Source organism: Erpetoichthys calabaricus, chromosome 3 (genome assembly GCF_900747795.2).
Source record: "Erpetoichthys calabaricus chromosome 3, fErpCal1.3, whole genome shotgun sequence".
NCBI lineage: Eukaryota > Metazoa > Chordata > Cladistia > Polypteriformes > Polypteridae > Erpetoichthys > Erpetoichthys calabaricus.
The window spans coordinates 5,784,391-5,790,518 of NC_041396.2; positions in this window are offsets into that span (position 1 = coordinate 5,784,391).

The following is a 6,128-nucleotide window of genomic DNA, read 5'->3' on the forward strand; positions in this document are numbered from 1 at the left end:
GTCTTGTGCCAGAAAGCAGCCTAACGATCCAATAGCTGCAAATCAAAATGACCAAACTGAGAGTCGAAATGAATAAAAGGACACTCAACCCCTGCTCGATTAAATGACCAATTATCCGTGAGTCGAAACGAGTTTTGTGGTGAAACCAAGAGTCATAAATACTGCTCTGAATTAAATGACCCAATGTCCACATGCTACATTGTTAAAAGTATGATCAACTGTCTATGAAAGAGTTAAGCTATACAAGGGCCTTAATTCATCCAAATCTTAATTCATCCTTGATGATTCCTTTTTCACGTTCTACACCAGAAATGAGTTTGCCAAGCATTTGCACATGTAGAAAAATATTACAGATGAAAATAAAATATATGTGCTAAGCGTGTTAACACAATATTTTTGCAAAGCAAACTGTAAATGTCATTGCAGATTCACTTCCACACAGCTTGTTTTACTGATCAGTAGTCCATCCATCCATCCATCCATTTTCCAACCCGCTGAATCCGAACACAGGGTCACGGGTGATCAGTAGTCTTCTTAAAGAAAGCTTGCTGTCAACTAATTACACAAGTAACATAACATAACATAACAATTCTTAAGCCTGATTTATCCATTTCAAGGTCCAAAGTGACCAGCCCCTAATGTGGTTAGTGACATCCTTCAGGTCTTCTGCACTCTGTGATGGCTAGTGTGACATGCTGGGAAAGTAACATAATTTCAAGAAAGGTCCGCTGAATCAACAACCTAATTAAAAGGGCAGGATCAGTTATAGGACACACACTGGACCTCCTGGAGGTTGTAGAGGAGGAGGAAATTAAAACAAAACTCAGTGCTATTATGAACAATTCTGCACATCCTCTTTGTGACATACCAACACCAAGCACTTTCTGCTAACAAACTAGTCTGCAGAAGAGGATCAAGAAACACTACGGGGCCCTTTTATATCTATAGAAATATGCCTGCTTAGCAGCTGACTGGGACTTGGACTGTCAAGTCATATGTTTTCCTTTCATTTTAAATTTCTCCCCTTTTCAGTTATTCTGGTATGTTGTTGTTAGACCAAAGTCTATCTATCTATCTATCTATCTATCTATCTATCTATCTATCTATCTATCTATCTATCTATCTATCTATCTATCTGTCTATCTGTCTGTCTGTCTGTCTGTCTGTCTGTCTGTCTGTCTGTCTGTATTGTCAGCACAGGCACAAGACAGAAACCTAGCCTGCCCATCCATTACAAGCACACTCATGCACACACCAATAGTGACGCTGAAGAACACTACATTTACTATCATAAGTCAAGTCAAGTTGGGGAGCAGGCACTGGTACAGCACATTGCCGCACCCACTACACGGTGAAACAACTCGGGATCCCAGTTTGCAATCCCCCAGGCAGACACGCGGTCCAGTCCCGCCCTCCGGAAATGACCCTCTATCTGGCACAGCCAGGTGTTACGTGGGCAACCCCTTGGCCTGGTCCAGCCACTCGGGTCCCCAACAATGAGGATCTTACGAGCTGGATCACTCTCGGGGCCGTAGTGCCATAACTGACGCTCCCTCACTATGCAGGTAATGTGCCTCATTCGGGACTCCATGAGCAATCGCTCATTCGACACAAAGTCAAACCAACGGTACCCAAGGATTTTCCGGAGAGACACAGTACCAAAGGAGTCCAGTCTTTGTCTCAGGTTACTGGATAGCGTCCATGTCTCACAACCATATAGCAAGACAGGAAGCACCAGGACTCTAAAGACTTGGACCTTCGTCCTTTTGCATAGATATCGGGAGCACCACACATCCCTTTCTAGCGACCTTATGATCCCCCATGCTCACCCAATCCGTCTACTGACTTCACAAGAAGAGTCACCAGAGACATGAATGTCACTGCCAAGGTAAGTAAACCTCTCAGCAAGGTCAACACTCTCTCCGTAGACAGACACACTGTTGATGACTGTGCCCAAGAGGTCATTAAAGGCCTGGGTCTTGGTTTTTATCCAGGACACTCGCAAGTCCAGACACTCAGACTCCTCACTCAGTCTCTCGAGCGACACGATCAAAGCCTCCATTGACTCTGCGAAGATCACAGCATCGTCAGCAAAGTCATTTCTAGGCGCAGCCAGGGTGTTGAGGGGGTCCGGTTTGGTGGACTCAGGATTGGGTCACTGCTTTTTGCACATGATGTTGACCTGTTTGCTTCATCAGGTCGTGATCTTCAGCTCTCTCTGGATCGGTTCGCAGCTGACTGTGAAGCAGCTGGGATGGGAATCAGCACCTCCAAATCCGAGACCATGGTCCTTAGCTGGAAAAGGGTGGAGTGCCCTCTCAGGGTTGGGAGCGAGATCCTGCCTCAAGTGGAGGAGTTCAAGTATCTCGGGGTCTTGTTCACGAGTGAGGGAAGAATGGAGCGTGAGATCGACAGGCGGATTGGTGCGGCGTCCGCAGTGATGCGGGCTCTGCATCGGTCTGTCGTGGTGAAAAAGGAGCTGAGCCATAAGGCAAAGCTCTCAATTTACCAGTCGATCTACGTTCCTACCCTCACCTATGGTCATGAGTTATGGGTAGTGACCGAAACAACGAGATTGCGAATACAAGCGGCTGAAATGAGTTTCCTCCGCAGGGTGTCTGGGCTTTCCCTTAAAGATAGGGTGAGAAGCTCAGTCATCCGGGAGGGGCTCAGAGTAGAGCCACTGCTCCTCCGCATCGAGAGGAGTCAGATGAGGTGGCTTGGGCATCTGATCAGGATGCCTCCTGGACGCCTCCCTGGTGAGGCATTCCGAGCACGTCCAACCGGGAGGAGGCCCCGGGTAGACCCAGGACACGCTGGAGGGACTATGTCTCCCAGCTGGCCTGGGAATGCCTCGGGATTCTCCCGGAAGAGCTAGAAGAAGTGGCTGGGGAGAGGGAAGTCTGGGTATCTCTGCTCAAGCTGCTGCCCCCGTGACCCGACCTCGGATAAGCGGAAGAGGATGGATGGATGGAGGTCCAAAACATGTGGCCCAATGAGGCTGGAACTTGATTTCAATGTTCGCAGGTTGGATTTTGCCCAGGAAACATTTTGGACAATTTTGAACGAGACAGGTGTGCTTGATAGATGATTTTAAGTTGAATAATTGTATGCTTTGCACATATGGAACTCGAGTGAATTTTATTGCATTGCTGCCTTCCATTCCTTTTCTGAGATGTTGAGTGAGAGATCCTTTTCCCACTGTACTCTGGGATCTTTGAAATGGAGGCACTGTAAAATGTTTTTATATATTAGAGAAATGCTGTCTGAGTCCTCAAGACTGATCAATATTTTTTCCGGTGTTGAAGTATGTAGGAGGTGATGAAAGCTGGGCAGGTTTTGTTTAACAAGGTTTCTAAATTGGAGGAAGTAAAGGAAATGTGTTGCTGGATGGTTAAATTTGAAGTATAATTGTTCAAAGGATGTGAAGACGTTGTCTATGTACAGATCTCTAAGTGATTTAATCCCAAATGTTTTCCAGACATTAAAAGTTGCGTACATTTGAGAAGGTGGAAAAAGGTGGTTCTCGTGCAGAGGTGCCACAGATAAAAGCTTCTCTGTCTTAAAATATTTCCTACATTGGTTCCATATTCTGAGTGAATGAAGCACAAGTGGGTTATTAGTATATTGGCGATGACTTGTGCTTATTGGGGTACAAAGCAAGGAACATAATGAAGTCCTGCAGGATTTTAGTTCTATTGTGGACCAGGCCTGTTTATGCTCATCTATTTGTGTCAATGTCCAGGTTTTTATAGCTTGTAAATAATAAAACTGAAAGTTTGGTAGAGCCATGCCACCTTCTGCCTTGGGTCTTTGTAGGGTTACCATTTGGATGTGTCGATGTTTTTGAATTCCAAATAAATGAGGTTATGATAGAATCTAACTTCTTAACAAATGATTTGTTGATGTATATTGGAATGCTCTGAAATAGAAAAAGAAGCTTTGGAAGAATATTCATCTTGACAATGTTAATTCTTCCAGCTGAAGTGAGATGAACACCTTGCTCATCTTTCAACTGCTTTATCTGATTAAAATCTTTCACGGCCTTGTTCCTAGACTTCACTGGCAGAGTGGTGGCTCTGAGGATAGGGATCTGCACTGGCACTTGGAAAGGTTGTCGGTTCGAATCCCGTAAAATGCCAAAAGGGACTCTGCTCTTTTGGGCCCTTGAGCAAGGTTCTGAACCTGCAATTGCTGAGCGCTTTGAGTAGTGAGTAAAGCGCTATATAAATGCAAATAATTATTATTGTTCTAAAAGTCCTTTTCTTTCCCAATTGTTAATCTCCAGTTTTTCATACACCTCCTTCAAATCATTTCCCTGGGCTCTGGCCATTGCCTTCTGTAACTCCTTATTTGTCTGCCAATACATTTGTTTTCCTCCCTCTCTGACTGTCTTCTTTGCCTCCTTTTTAGCCTTTATCACCTCTCTGTCCCACCATCATGTTTCTTTATCCCCAGGTGGGCTCCTTCCTGTCATCTTACCTAACACCTCTTCACCTGCGCGTAATAGAACTTTGCTATTCTCCCACCATTCCTCATACTCTCTAATAACTGCAATTCATGTCAAACTTTCTCACCGATCCTGTTCATCAGCCTCTTCATCTTTATATCTTCACCACTTTATACTTGGTGCTGCTTGCTCTAATTGTATTCTCCTGCTGATTCTCATCTCCCAGTCCATCACTACCACTTTATACTGCACTGTCACACTTACCTCATTTATGACCTTTCAATTCTTTATCTCTTTTAAATTAGATCTTCTACACATAGAAAGTCTATTTGGTTTTCCAAGATTAGCTTTCATAAGCTGATTTACATTCTTTTCAAAAAATGTATTAACTATTGCCAAATCAGATGCCATGGCAAAATCTACTATCCTCTCCGCTTCTCTATTTATCTCCCCAACTCCCCATCCTCTATGTCCCCTCTCCATCATCAATCTACTCTTTCCCACAAGCGCATTTAGATCACCACCAGCAGTCACCTCTTCTCATTCTTGTACTGCTCTAAACTCTTCACCATTTGTGCCCAGAAAATGTCCTTCTCCTCTTCTTCACAGTACACTTGAGGAGCATATGCACACATGACATGAACTACAGTCTTACCAAGGCCCAGCATGACACTCTTCATCCTTTCATTCCTGCTATTCACATTGACAAGACCATCTTTTACTTCTTTGGACACTAGTAGACCTGCACCATTTTATCCACTGTACAACAATTTAAAGCTGCCTTATTCCCCTTCCATCTTGTTTCCAGCATAAAACAGCACTCCCATTTTCCTCCTTTCCATTGTGACCACTAGGGACATAGCAGCACCCCAAACTCCAGACATAACTTCACAAACACAAGTCCCGGTTATAATAAAAAGGTTTATTTGTAGAAAATATCTTATAAAAGGTTGCTTCTTAGACAAAACACCAAATAGTTCTTCTCTTTCTTTCTTCTCCTCCACATCTCCCAGGTGAGCTTGTCCGTCCTTCACACCCGACTCTGACTCATCTGGACGAGGTTGAGTGGGTATTTCTGGTTGCAGGGCGACACCTGTTGGAAGCACTTCTGGGTCAAATGAAATCATGTATCCTTGTGGGCTCCCTTGGCTGCCCCCATGGAACCCGACAAGGCTGCCCTATTAGATTCCAGCTCCAAGCATTCCTTGCAGGTGTCTGTATAAGTAGTGTTGCCCAGGGAAGCTGCCACCAAGCGTAACGGGGGAGCATGAATTCCTGATAGGTTGTCTTCCCTTGTCTCTGTTCTTGCATCACACTGGCCCATGTGCGCCATCCATCACACCATCAAATCTCACAAATGTCTTACTCATCCCAGTTATTGTTATAACATTCAGTGTCCCCACTCTTACCATTAACTTACCCTTTTCTTTCTTATCCCCAGTCTTCTTCTTCTGGACTAACGTCTTTAGCCAGACGCCCACCCTTGGAGGGAAAGCCATTTTTTTAAATTCAATTCAATGTTATTACAACATATCTGAGCAATTTTATTATTCACCACAAGATGTGTAAAACTGCAAATTAATGTGCAAAGAAAAGTGCAAAATGTCAGTGGAGTGCAATGCAGAAACAGTGCAATATATGTGTGTATAATGATCAGTACACACAGAGGATATGAGTT